At 41.4% G+C, this 14,820-nt stretch overlaps 1 protein-coding gene across 5 annotated transcripts in view; it reads left to right on the top strand.

Annotated features, from left to right (window-relative positions):
* Nucleotides 1–5,459: 5,459 nt before the first annotated feature.
* Nucleotides 5,460–14,820, top strand: part of LOC134642647 (unconventional myosin-VI) — a 147,583-nt gene continuing 138,222 nt past the window's right edge. For all 5 annotated transcript variants that reach the window (XM_063494532.1, XM_063494534.1, XM_063494535.1 and 2 more), the window contains exon 1: nucleotides 5,460–5,626. The gene's annotated coding sequence lies outside the window, so the exon portion shown is untranslated. The remainder of the gene's footprint in view (nucleotides 5,627–14,820) is intronic.

The following is a 14,820-nucleotide window of genomic DNA, read 5'->3' on the forward strand; positions in this document are numbered from 1 at the left end:
TCTCTGCTTCATTTTGCTCGCTTTTCTGTGACCTCATCCATCTACCTGAATGTCTTCCTTGACCTGCACATTTTGTTTGTGTTTGCTCTAAATTTCAAAAAGAGCTGACACACACTTTACCCCCTCTTCATGTTAGATTATCCTTTCTGCTGGCCCAGGAACAATGTCCTGTTACAGTCTGCAGGCGCTCCCTTAACTGCACACTGTTTTGAATATTTACATTTGTGCAGGCATTTGTTTTAATGATGCAAATTGCATGGTCACTAATTATTTCCTCTGCTATAAATTAAAATCTCAGAATTTGTTAAGAGTTGAATGAAAATCCTCCAGATGAGGCGTCTGAAGCCACCAACGCTCACGGTTTGCTGGTAAACTCTAGACCAGGGGTGTCCAACTCCAGGCCTCGAGAGCCGGTGTCCTCCAGGTTTTAGATATCATCCTGAGTCAACACCCCTGAATCAAATGATTAGTTCATTACCAGGCCTCTGGATAACTTCAAGAAATGTTGAGGAGGTAATTTAGCCATTTAAATCAGCTGTCATGGATCAAGGACACATCCAAAAGCTGTAGGACACATCTCGAGGCCTGGAGTTGGCCATCCCTGCTCTAGACGCTGCTGAACTAGCCGATTAAGGAGCTGCTTCAGTCCTGGCTGTTTCATCTGGGCCGCCTAGATGCCGAGAGGGCTTTGAACGTCTCTGTATGAACCTGCATTAATTAGTTCCCTTCATATCAGACCAATCTGTGAACCTGAGAAGCAACCCCACACATAATGCTATCACCCCCATGCTTCACAGTAAGTCTGGTGTTAACAGTGCCTGGTTGTTCCTCAGCAATAATTTAGTTCACTCCCAAAAAAATCCAAGTTTTGAATTCATCTTCAGGATTTCACGCTCAAGTCTGGAAGGCGGACGTCTCCATGTCAGGCCTCTGATGCTCAGTTAGAGGCAGTTGGGCTGTGACAAAGGCTCTTGGCTGATAATCTCAGCCTTCTGAAACGGAGTATAACGTCTTTTCCCATGACCACCAGAGTTGCTCACTGCAGCTGCATCTGCTAGTGTTAAATCCCTTGAACCAAATTATTCGCTGTAGTAATTATCCAGTGGAAGGTTCTTTCGAATTTGCTCTGTTCAGTCCTGCTGGTGACTTTATTTTATATATTGTGTTTTTTAGCAGGCAGCGTTCTTAAAAGATGTGAGATGTCCAGTTTCGACCAATCATGGAACAGTAAAGAGTACTTCGAGATATTACGTCTGAACCAGAGTCAACTCCAGATGTTCACTTCTTAATTGGATCGAGCCCCACGTCACATAAAAACACGTCCATGCAGACAGGCAAACCGAACCGGTCCCGTCACCATCCTAGGAAAGTCCTGAAAGGTGACTAACCAGCTGTGTGGCTCCTCACAGTGATCAACATGAAGCAAGTTCAGTTTGTTGAAGGTCGCGTGCTGCATCAGGTGGTTTGTTTGAAGCGCTGCTCTCAGCTTTCAGTTTTCTAACCAGCGTCCCATTACAGACACTAAAACATTCATGACTCCTCTGCGGTGTTTTGTCCTTCCACTTACCATGAAGCCTTTACAGCATCAAAGCATTAAATATAAATTAAGTGTTTTAAGTGTTGATGGAAGCCGAAGCCCTCATCATGATTGTCTTTAAGAAGATAAAACCAGCGCCTGCTTTACTTTCTGGTTTCTTTCCAGAGTTTTTAAATCAAGAGCAGCCACTCAGGCAGGGCTTTCTCCAGCTGCTCTAACAGCCTGCGCTTGTACATACAGTCTTATTATTTCAAACTTTAAACCATGTTTTTTGTGAACATGCACCAGTGGAAAAGGAGATGCAAGGCAGAGAATAAAAGGACAACAGCTTGTTGAAATAAAGCCTCGTAGACTCGAGTCTAGCGTTTCTGACTGACACAGACTGAATACATCACATATGACCTCATCAGATGCTTTTCTGCTCTTACTGATCACTCAAAGCACTTTTCACACATCTTTTTGTTTTGTGCCCTGAAATACTTCATCCACTTAGCATCCACACCAAACAACTGTGGTAGGAAGCCGGAGTACCCAGAGGAAATCCAAGCCGGCATGCCAGGAAACCCGGGAGACCCCAGGTCTCATCTTGAGATCTACATCAAAGAGAAAAGAAAGCACCACAGGAGACGGCAAATACCATAAATATACACAAACCACAACAAGAACAAAAACACTTCAAAGAGACACAAAAAGAACACAAATAAACAAAGGATCTCGAAAGAGACATCTAATGACAAAGACACAACACTACCAGAAATAGACAAAGAAGACATAAGACCACGTGAAAGCAGCACACATTTACCTAAACAAATATAAAATAACCATGAAACAACTTTCTACAGTTTTAAGAAGACAAAAATAATCTTATAAGAGAAAAACACCTTTGAATGGACAGAGCAAAAGAAAAGGACATAAAACGCCTACAAAGCAACAGAAACAAGATTGTAGACAAAAACTACAAACCAACACAAAATTACCAAAAGACACAAAAATGACTGCAAAAACAACGACAAAACACTCCTATAAATGCACGTGAAACAAACGATTAAAACACATCACCATAAAAACGGACACACTACTAAAAGGATAAAAACAAACATAACAAAAACAAACATATGGAAACATCATGAAACAATTCGAAGACACAAAACAACAAAGCAATACATGCACTGACTGCAAAACAACACAAGATTACAAAAATAAAACGACGTGAAATACGATGGGGCAAAAATAACCACGAAAAAGATGAAAACATTTTGTTAGAACCGCTGAAGAGACACAAAAACACACAATCAGCATAAGATATTTGAAATGTAAGATTTTTTTGTGACCAGTGTTCAGAAATAAAAACACTATTTCGTATATTTCTTTTTTTGTGTAACATTGCCAGTTTTTTTTTCAGTTTGTAAGAAATTCAGTCCAGAACAAAGAAAACGCGTCACAGAAGATTTTGGCTCATCTTTAAATCACAGACCAACTTTGACTCGAGCCACGAGAAGCGTCCTCTCAGAACTCCCCGACAAACCAAACCACAAACTCTACAAGCATCTCAACCACCTGTGACAACTGAAGCAACATCTGCATCTCACCTGGTGCTTACGGCTTCATTGATATGACCTGATTAATTAATGATCATCTGTATTTTACTGTATTCCATCCGAGAGTCGTGTGCTGTGAGTTTGGCAGCAGACAGATTAGCACCATTGTTGTCGTCTATCCCCATTAATCCTTCCTCAGAGTCACACACACACATCTGAACGTGTAAAGAGTGGAGATGATTTTTCTACAGCCTCTGTGGGACTTCAGATTTATTCGTGTCAGAGCTTCTGCTGATTTTCCTGATTTGTGTCAGATGCTTCTGTGAGTCCCAGTTTGGAGAGTGGTTTTACTCATGAAAATGAGCTTCCTGCGAACATGCCAGAAACAATGAAGCGAAAAACTGCAGTTCCTCTAACGGCCACATGAGGCTGATTCTAAAGGCTAGTGCAGGGGTGGGCAATCTCAGTCCACGAGGGCCGGTGTCCCTGCAGGTTTTAGATCTCACCTTGGGTCAACACACCTGAATCACATGATTAGTTCGTTACCAGGCCTCTGGAGAACTTCAGGACATGTTGAGGAGCTAATTTAGCCATTTAAATCAGCTGTGTTGGTTCGAGGACACATCTAAAACCTGCAGGGACACCGGCCCTCGTGGACTGAGATTGCCCATCCCTGGGCTAGTGCGTCCTCACAGAGAGAGTAAAAGCTGGACCAGAGTCACCAGTGCTGTGCCGTACTGCAAATTTGGGTTTTGATCTAGTACCAAGTAAATATCAGGCCAGTACTACCAATAGCTATACTTTAAACTTGTAAAGGCAGCTTATGTACAGGGGAGCAGTGTGTCGTGATTTATGAAATGAATAATTATGAATTTTCTGAACTCATTTTAGTGAGTACTAAATCACTGTAATTTTACTTTCCACAGTAATTAGTTAGTACAATGAGTAGTTTTCCCTCTTCATAAAATCTCTAACAAGGATGAATAATGATTATGAGCCATCCATGTGGATGCTGCACCTCACTGTAGCTAATTTAAAACACTGAGCTGGACCTCCATTTGGAGTTATACGACCAGTAGAAACCAGACCAGTGAGTGATGTCACGGTGGCTAAATCCATCTTTAAATACAGGCTAGGGGACCCTCAGGGCTCCGTGTTCAGTCCACTTCTTTTTTACAATGTACACAAACAACAGCAGACTTCCTGCTCAGAACGTTGATTCCTTCCTGGGATCTTGTGTTTTTCACACTCTTGTTTAAAACGCAAACACCTCTAAGGGATTTTAGAATTTATAATGTAGTTTTTTAATTTTCTGTTATGTATTTGCAAAAAATAAATAATACAGCACCAAAAACATTTTCATTTCCTAAGTCAGACATTAAAAGGACACTTTTTTATGAGATATTTTAGTTGCTGTGTGAAATCCTGTTACAAATGCACCAGATTAAAAAAAAAAGTTATTTCATAAACTCTTGGCCATTGGGCTGAAGGTCATCCTCATATTAAATTTTCAATTTCAGATAAAATATAATAAAAATTACATTTAACAATTTTTCAATGGTCACACATTTTTTGTTAATTTTTAGCATGTATTTGCAAATCTTTGCTCAAATTTAAACTTTTACAAAGTCAGCAGATTTGCCCCCCCTCAATCTAAGAAACACATTTGTGATTATTTTATTAAAAATGATATGGGAACCCGGTTAAAATTAGAGTAACAGGATTGCACAAGTTAAAATGGCTGAATGCATATATTACTTGTATTTGTAGATTAAATGTGACAAAAACCAAACAAAACAAACAAACAAACTCAGGACCACAGAAATGGCGTTTAAGTAATATTTTGCATGTTTTTAATGAACATATGTGATGTTTGTTTTATATGTATGGTGGCAAATCGGTCTGTTATTAGTGTGTTAGAAAAGATGCGACCTGTGGAATGTAATGGAGTGTTGAGGAGAAGTGTCGAAATAGAACTTGTCTTATTCTGCTTATTTGGTTTCTTTTAAATATGTCGATGTTTAAAAAAAATGGTTCGACGATAAGAGACGCATGTCAACATAATCAAAACAGGAAAAAGTGGATTTATAACTTATTTTAGAAATGTTTTTCCATAGGTTTCCTTTTTTTTTTTTTTTTTTACAAAGTTTACACAATAAATGTGTGTCTTAGTGTTTATTTTCAAATTAATGGGGAGTGGGGACACAGAAATTGTAGAATATTTTGCTTTTCTTTTTAGCATAAAAAATTAAACTATGACGTTTTAAAAAAAAGCCCTCCCCTCCGGACAGCGCCCCCTGCAGGACGAACCCCTCCGCCGGAGATTATTGGCACAGCCAGTGACGTCACGGGGCCAGTTTCCCAGCATTGCTGCGGGAGTCGGAGGCTGCTGGGCGGGGAGAGCGTGGGCCAGGTTGCCGGAGCGGATCATCTGGAGACACCCGGCACTGCGGCTAGTACGAGCGCTTATTTTTCTGGAAATTTCTTTTTTTTTTAAACTCTGCTTCTATAAAACAAGCTGAGGAGTCCCGGGAATTTCCTCTGAGAGCAGGTAGGTCGTACCGGCGTGCACCGGGGAGGTTTTATCTTTACAAGCCTGGGATGTTAGTTAGCTGACGGGCTACAGGAGGAGCAGCGTCCCGGTGCTAGCAGCCAGCAACCCGGGGAGGCTGTCCAGACACCGGGGACGAAAACCGTCGACACTGGGCTAAAAGCTGGCGGAGGAACTACCGAGTCCACTGGAATTTAGCGCAGTTTTCCCCTAACAGCATCCACCATCTTTATTTTTTATTTAAATTTTTTACAGTGAGTTAATATGCTTGGGTTTGTGTAGCTTTGTTGATAGGAGTTGATGCCACACTACCTTCAAAAACCTGGCCATTTAAAGTTTCTGTAACGACCAAAGGAGGGATGTACGAAAATTACAGTCTGCAATGCATATTTCGAATAATTAGGACCCTCTCTTAAATTCGGCTTACACAACAGCTGCTGTACCCCACTTTATTTCAATACAGCTTCCAACTTTTTAATGCGCTGCTATTACCACCCGATGGAGGGGTTCTGGTGGCAGGACTCAGTGTAAGAAGATGAAACAGCAAGATCAAAAAGTTGGATTATTTTCTTGGAAATTTTATACACCTGCCAAATGAAAACAGGTGTCTCTCGGATTATAAAAAACGATGACTCATTGTTCATATCCAGTGTGCGTGCGTGAAAGGCAAGGCGATTCAACATGTCACCTTTTTTGAACGAGGTTCGGCCCGGCGTGAGATCGCGTTAGAACATTTATCACAAGCCTTGTTACGTTAGAGGGAGGTAAAAGGGGAAAGAGGCTGGTAGTTCAGATGCAGGTTCAGTGGTGCGTACATGACACGGGAGGCTGTGGTGTTGCAGCACCGATATGTCACATCTCACAACACGAGCACGGCTGCGGCCTGCACAATGCACACTCAGCACACTGCTCCTGAGCCTGGGAGGAATCATCAATGGACATGCTTTGCATAAGAAAAAAAGGCAGAGTGGGCGGTGGGGTCGGCCTTTGTGATATTATTGCTTGAGCGATGATGGAAGATAATGTGGCATCTTCAGGAAAGTCAGGATGCAGAGGGGGAACGAGCCCAGGCTTTGCTCTGGTTTTATCTGTGTTGCATGATTATATAAGAGTACTCAGCTTTTATTGTGCGTTTCCTGAGCTCGTTGTTTTTGGCCTGGAGCTGCTTTGAAATCACTGTTGTGGAAATGATTATGACCCCAAATGCAGAAAACTGTGTGAATTACTCATATTTTATTCGATTTTTGATGCCCCACATTGCATATTTGTTCATGTGTGAAGTTTTCAACGCCTCAGGTCCTCTTATAATAGAGCTCTGAGGTTATAGTATGCCTTTAGTTTGGGTGGAGGCCTCTTTAGCAGGAACCTCCTGATTTTTGAAGGGACTTTGACTTTTCTTTTATGGCCAGATTGCTGTATAATTTCATTATGTCACAACAGGAAATGACACTTGTTGTAAAGTGAGTTGCCCTTCCCTTCAGGAAAATGCAGGAAGTTCATGGATCAAGGTCCTCTTGACCACCTCCTGCTTTTAAACATGTCCAGTGGAAGACTAGCTTCTTTTCTAGATGTGTAACCAATATCAACAGCTGGATGGCACACAATGTTCTTCAATTAACAACTTCAAAATCAGAAGTTATATACAAGTGTTCTGAAACTGTCCTAAGCCCCTTAGTATCCAGAAATCTAGGAAACATTTTGATGGGTGGGTAAGTAGGTAGACGGGTACATATGTAGGTAGGCTGATAGATTGATAGATACATTGGTATGTAGGTAGATAGATTGGTAGGTTGTAGATGGGTACATAAATAGATAGGTTGGAATTTATAGATAGATGTATATGTAGATAGCTGGGTAGGTAGACAATAGGTTAGCAGGTATGTGGGTGTAGATGGATAGCTTGGTAGGTAGGCAGATAGATGGTTAGGTTGGTTGGAGGATGGATGGATCATTAGGTTAGTAGGTAGGTAAATTGCTTAATGATTGGTAGATGGATACTGTTTTGTCCCCATGGGGAAGTCTGACTTGGACTCCACAAAGCTACAACCCTGAACACATATGGACACACAGCACCAGCAGACAGATTTAAATACTAAACAAACAAGAAGGAGACATCACTCAGACTGGAATTGCCTTGCAGTGCAACTTGTGGTTGTATCAATATATTCTTGGCAAGAAGAAAGGCATTGTTAAACCTGATAGAAAGATCAGTTTGCACTGCTGAGTCTGAATTGTCTGCCTGATGGCAGAAACTCATATTGAGACTACAGAACATGGATCACGTAGTATTCTCTCTTTTTATGGGTTGAAGACCATTGAAGATGACGATCTTTCTGCAGTTTGAATATGCATGTTAACTATATTCTCAGTGACACAGGACATTTCTTAAACTATGACCTGATTACACATTCTAAAGCAGCCCAATACAACTTAAAAAGATTTTTTTTTTGTTCAGACGCAGTCTGCCATAACCTTTGAGCCAAACATCAGAAAAGCTGTATAATTCTGCTTCTTCTTTTTTCTAATTGTTCACAGCACGTCTGTGCCTATTCAGCTTTCTGTTTGAATTTCTGCTTTTGCTTGTTTGTCAAAGCGCTTTGTTATCTGTGTTCTTCCAAAGGTGCTGTGTAAATAAAGTTATGCCTGGTTATTGGATTAGTTGGATGACATGTTGCTTCCTTCAGCCCTTGCTCTTAAGTAGAAAGACTCTGTCTGGATAAAGTTGATTTCTGGCTGCAGAGCTTCCATCCTCTGTGCTATGGCTCTTGGTCAAGTGTCTTATTCGCGATAAGCTGTTTATGTGCATCTTTATCCACTTTAAGTTCTCTCGTAGACACGAGGAGGCCGAGGATTCAGGACATGATACGGCTTCGGCGGCAGGCTGGGTTTAAATGTTCATGCTGGGTGTAAGTTCTGTCAGTAAACACCTCTCGTGCTGTGTTGTGTTTTCCTTGCATTGTCACCCTGTGGAGGAAGCAGTTGGAGAGGTGGGAGTATAGGAAGGAATGAAGTTGTCCTTTGCCCAGTCCAGGAATCCCTGGAATATCCTGAAACGTTTAGAACGTGCAGAATCTGAGGATGTATTAGCCTCGAGTGTAATGAAGTAAGAACACAGGCTGACGCGTCACCATTTGGGCGCTTTGAACTTTTTAACAGCTGTTGGTAAATGGTGCACATATGTTGAAAAGTTGTGCAGATTTACCACCAATCAGACCTTTAAGATAACCTAAGTGTTACGGGAAGCTATTATGTAAAGTTCCTTTTATTTTTCCTATAGAAATTTGAGGTACTTCCTTCCTTAAATGCTGTAGGGAACGGAGGGAATTTCTACACTCTGAGCTTATCTAAAAGTCTTACCTCGCCTCGTCTTACTTCAGATTGTGTTTGGTCAAACTCCAGCATGGCTGTAATTTCTGTTCGGTTTTTGTTTCGGTTGCTTTCTTTTCTTTTTCTGCTCTGTTCTTTCTGCCTCGTCATCACCTCAGCTCTGTGTATTTTACAAATCCGACAGCTTATTTCATGGTTAGAAGTTTGAGGCACAGTCAGAACTCATGTTTGGACAGTTGCTTCACTATAATAACTATAACCTTACTTGTCTAAGGATGCTGACTAGAGATGTACCTGCCACTTACCTAAGTAAGAAAAGACTCAGGAATCAGTCAAAATGAGCACGATAACAGGCGAGGTTAAACTATGACCATGCCGGTACACTGCCTGTATTTCGGTGCTGTGTGAACCCGCTGATCACAGCGCCCATAATCGAAACAAGCTTTGAAATTGCTGAAATTTGTGGCAATGTGAGCAAAGCAAAGCACCTGCAATTCAGTGTGACAGTGCTTGACGTCACCGCATTCGAGGTGAATTGGAGGTGAGAGCGCTAATGCCATCACCTCAAAGTGACGGGTTGCTTTTATAATGCAACAAACCTGATTGTTAGTTTCCCACAATTAGACTTTCTTTGGCTGGGCTGGAAAGGCATATTTACTTTTACATTTTTATTTTTTATTCCTGTGGTCTCATTTTTAAAGCACAGCTGGTCAACACTGGCTCGCCCCGGTCTGTCCCGTCTCATTTCCCTCCAGACGGGGTGGTCAGGTCGCTGTTGTGGCGATTCGCGATGTCGTTTAGTCTCAAGCCTCTCTTATCATAGTTGGGCTGACAGTATTGAACTTCACCTGTGCTCCACGTGCTGCTCACTTTATTTTATTAATGCTTCAGTTTCTTTATTGCACTGCCAGATCCAGCAAAGGGAGGATTCCGGTTAAAGAGTTGGAGGATTTGAGAATGAAGCAGTTTGTAGTTCATAGTGTCTGTCTGACAGGCGAGGTCATTCAAAGTTAGCTGTTTGTCAGAAACTGCATTTTTTTACTTATTCCTTTCAGAGAGATTAGTTGCTAAAAATATGATCGAACTCTGTGGAAGACCCTGTGTCTACTGTCTCTACTGTATCTGCTGTTTACACTGTGCGGCGGGCACACATCCTGACTCCGGACCTGCTCACTGATTGGCTTAGATAACACTCCAAAAGCCACGTTACATACAAACACAACTTCCCGAACCATGACAAACCTCTCCAGCCTGCAGCAGCAGCTGATGATGATGATGGAGCAGCAGAGTTCATACATATCTAGTTTCTGATGGACATATATTAATGGTGGTGGTAGCGGCAGTGGTGGGACTCCACTTCCTTCCATCAGCCTTTGTAATAAGGGGAATATGAGCTGAATTAGTCACGCCACACCGAGCAGACCACATCGCTTGTTGATGGCGATGAAGAGTGTCGGCTTACACGCCGTCTGCCTTGCCCCAGGGTTGGGTTGTTTTTTTGTTTTTTTTTTTGAGTCTCTGAGGGACCTAAAACCTGCTACATGCCGACTGTTGTGTGTTTTGATGGATCACACAAGCGAAGCAGGAGTTGTAAACAGAAGCCTCGTGGACTTGTGTTTTCCTCGGAGCTAACAACAACCCCGTTTCTAGATCTTTTAAGATAAGAACCCTAAAGCTGAGAGCTAAAGTAGATAAGATGAATTCAGTAATGCAAAATAAACAGAATAAATGGCTCCCAATTCTTGTACCGACTGTTTCTCATTTCGTCTGCTTTGCCAGTCTTTTTTTTTTCTTTTCTTCAAACATAACAACTGGCTATCAGATGTCAACATCTGTCTCTTGATATACCCGTGAACCTTTGCTTTTTAGGGGTTGTTTCCTGCAGTTGGGTCGGATTTGCTTCCGACTCCAAAAACTGCCTACTCTTCTTTATGTAATTTTAAAGGGAAATTCTGGTTTATTTAGTCAGTATGTTCATGCGCATGCTTCAGATCAGATTATATTTTATACATGAATAAATAGAATGACTCTATTGCTGTTTCCTACATACGCCAGGTTTCCAATTTGACCAAAAAAAAGGGTTTTAAGTGTTGTTTGTATTTTCTTGGTCATATTATAATCAGTAAATACAACATTATCCACTGCATGTTAGCTCCAGTAGTGAACTGGCTCCTTTTTGACCTGATCTGAGTATTTCTTTATTCCTGTTGGTTCTGATCTGTTGGAGGTGCAGAAGGTCCCTCCTGACTCATATCTGTGGTGCTGATGATGTCGCCCAATCAAAGTGGGTGCACCATGTATTATGTAGGGGGCTCTTTGAACTCACATGGAATCAGAAAGCAAAATATGTAAATTCTGAAAACACAAAAAAGGTAATCACATGCTCGTTTTTTAAATTTTTTTGAGTACTGAAATGTAGTGATGTGCGTTTAAGAACCAGAGCTGTGGCTAATTTCTAAACCAGTTTAATCACAAGTTCATATATATGTTAGTCAGCTTTATCTGACTCACCTTTGAGCAAACTCTTGGCAACAGTGGGAAGGACAAACTCTGTTTTAAACATTTCACAATAAAAGCCTCACAAATGTTTTTATTTTTTTTTAAGTTTTTAAAAAAAATGTGTACAGGAGATATTGAGTCGATATAAACCAGTAAATTTAACAGAGTATTAAAATACCAAATAGGGTAAGAAGTAAAAATAAAAGGCAGGTTGTGATAAATAAAGAACGGTGACAAGAGTTCATGTTCACTTGTTGAAACATGAACAAACAAGGTGACAGAGATGTAAAACTCAAATTAAAGCGTTAAACATCATTAAAACTGCCTTTATTAGCTCATTTGCAGTGAATACTGCTCAACGATCGGCGATTTTCTGCAGGATTAAAGCTAAAAACAATTTATTCTGTTTCCTCGCAGAGTGTCGGAGGATGGTGCCGACGCTCCATGTTGTACTTTTATGTCAGGACAAACTATTTTTAATTTTCAGTTTATTTTAGACACGTTTATTTTTAGCGGCTGCCGTTGGCTTTAATCACCTGTACTCTCAGTCGCTCGCTCCCTTCCTCTCTCTCGGTGGCTCAGCTGCGACTGAATCGCTGTGTCATGTGTCAACATGCAAATGCAGCCGGGCCATCAGCACGCCATTATGGTGGTGGGGGCTGTAACCACAGCAACAGCGAGGGCAGCCATTTGTCTGCTGATGGTGACCTTTGAATACGAAGGCCTGCTGGTAACGGAGGCCTTTTCTCCGCTCTGACAGGCAGCTGTGATGTTTGAATTCTGGGTATTTTTCCAGGGAGGGTGGCTGCTTTGACATGTTACTGTGTTTTAAGCACACAGCTGGTGTTGTCGGATATTATTAAGCTTTAAAGGAATCTGTTGAAAGCGATGGATTGTAAAAAGCTGAGCGTGTTTTTCTTCTTGCCGTCAGTACTCAGAGAGTACTGCTGTTGACTTGAGCACGGAGAGCAGAGGTGTATGTGTGCACCGTTTCTTCCTCTGATGCGGCGTTTCCTTGCTCTGGTTTGTCACACTGCTCATGAGGTTTGTGTGGCTCCACTCCAGGAGGACTTTGACCTGAATTAATCCGCCTCTCTTTAGCACTTAAATATCTAAATGACTCAGGAATACCGACGCTCGCTGTTGCCAGGATTTCACAGCTCTGGACCTTGTACTTCTAACTGCTGCTTTTGGGTCTGTTTTCGGATGTAATGTAAACTTTAAAGCTGCATCTGAATGAATGTGAAGCTTTTATCTCTTTTGTTTTTTTTGTCTTCTTCTTTTGACTGCTCCCTTTAGGGGTTACCACAGTGGACCATCTGCCTCTGTTTCACGCTGTTTAACCCTTTGCATGTCGTACTTCACCACATCCCTGAATCTCCTCTTTGGTCTTTTGGTTAGAGTCACAGAATTTAAAAATGAGGCCTCGTTTGGATCTTATTGAATCCTGTGGACAGATTTAAATAAGAAACCATAGAAATAAATTTACAACGAGGACAAAAACAGAAGAAAAAAAACATTGCTTCAGCTGTTTTTTATTTTGTTAGCCAAGATTAGCTTAAAGGGAGTCTGTTTTACCTGGTGTTGCCTGTGAAGGTCAAACAGAAGTATGGCCAGTGTTGGGGCCAAACTGGGGCAGTAAAGGGAGGGCGTTACATTTATGTAAGGACCTGTATTTGTTTTTTTTGTTTTGTTTTTTTTAGCTAATGCTAGCTTGCCCACTGACACAAAGAAACTGCGCAATCTCCTATGTCAGAAAATGACGTGGTTTAGGTCGGCTCATTAAACCAATCTCCTGGAGCTGATTTAAGTTTTACGAGAACCGACTGGTTTCAAATAAGGTTTATGGTCGAATTTTAGCCAACATTTCTGAGTAAATGCTAATTTGTTGAGTGTTTCTTATTGTTAAAGTTGGTTGATGTCATCTTTTTTTTATATATATCATTTTTTGGGCCTTTTTATGGCTTTATTTTTGACAGGGACAGTGAAGCCTGACAGGAAAGTGGAGGAAAGAAAGAGGGGAAGACAAGTGGCAAAGGACTTGAACCCAGGCCGGCTGCTCTCAGCCGTGTGGGGTGTGGTCGCCTGCTCATTCCAGTGAGCTAACCTGACGCCCAGCTTGATGTTATCTTATCTATAGCATGGACAAATTGACCTTCTTGAGTGAATTAGGTTGCTGATTTATCTGGGGCAGATCCTGGTTTCAGGAGAAAGTCTGAGCTCTGCTAGTCTTTCATAGTCTAACATGGAGAAATTGTTAGCCACAATAAACTGAATTTAATTAAAAACCTTGAGTTTGGGTTTAGGCACGCACTCACCAGTGTACGTGATGTCGACTTTATGGGGTTTTTTGTTTGTTTTTTACATGATGTCAATTCTGAATATAAAAATGACTCACAGTAAGCTAATAGCACACGCAAGCTCCTGTGGCATGTTGAGATGACAGTAGCATACAAACCTGTAATTTTTTATTTATATTTTAAATTTCGTAAACCCATATTTAATATAAGTTGTTAATTTTTGGCTTGTTAACATAGAGAGTGAAGTACTGTTGGAAAATACTACAGCTGGCTGTTGTTGGACTCACTGTGGCTGATTGGAAAATTTCGTCATTGTGGTTTGAAGGCCACTAAATATTTATTTCTGAGAGATCAGATTAATTTTGTGTTGACCAGCTGATCAATTATTACACCAATAGTTCCAGTTGTAGCTGGGCAGAAGTGGCAGACTCAAAGTTCGGGGCCAGAGTCAAGCGGGGTCCCGTGGTTCGGGCCCAGTTTAGTACTGGTAACGGCGTCACAGCCTTTATTCCTCTCTGTTTCCTGCTCGTTATATTTAGCCGATACGGGTGCACAGCCAGCTCTCCAATGGCCCTCCACACTTTGTTGCTATGAGATGTGTTATGTAACTGTATGTCGTCCACACTCAGGAGAAACCAGTTTTCACGTGGTTTTTTTTTTCTTTCTTAATGTGAACACATATGAGTATGTGTGTTTATGTTCCAGGATGCTCTTGGCTAAATAAGTTGATGCAGCTCTTGTCTTTTGGTCCTCGTTGTCTCAGAGTCTCTGTGGAGCCGGGCACTTCCTGTCCTTTACTTTATTTTTTAAAATGTGAGTCGTTTGCCTGATATCACCGTCTGTCAGCCCCATTCAATAATCTGCAGCCAGGAAGTGACAGCATAGAGGAAAAGACTGCCGGGGAGGTCACAGAAGTGTTTCAGAGTGACAGGAAGCACACTCAAGAGTCACTTTGAGTATTTTATCTGTTGGGACAATTTCTGGAAGTCAAAGAGTGCTCCCGTCGTGGGTTTCATGACTACAGAGACTTCCATGATAAGATACTGCTATTGACATTTTGAGTTGGGC

The sequence above is a fragment of the Pelmatolapia mariae genome, linkage group LG15 (genome assembly GCF_036321145.2).
Source record: "Pelmatolapia mariae isolate MD_Pm_ZW linkage group LG15, Pm_UMD_F_2, whole genome shotgun sequence".
NCBI lineage: Eukaryota > Metazoa > Chordata > Actinopteri > Cichliformes > Cichlidae > Pelmatolapia > Pelmatolapia mariae.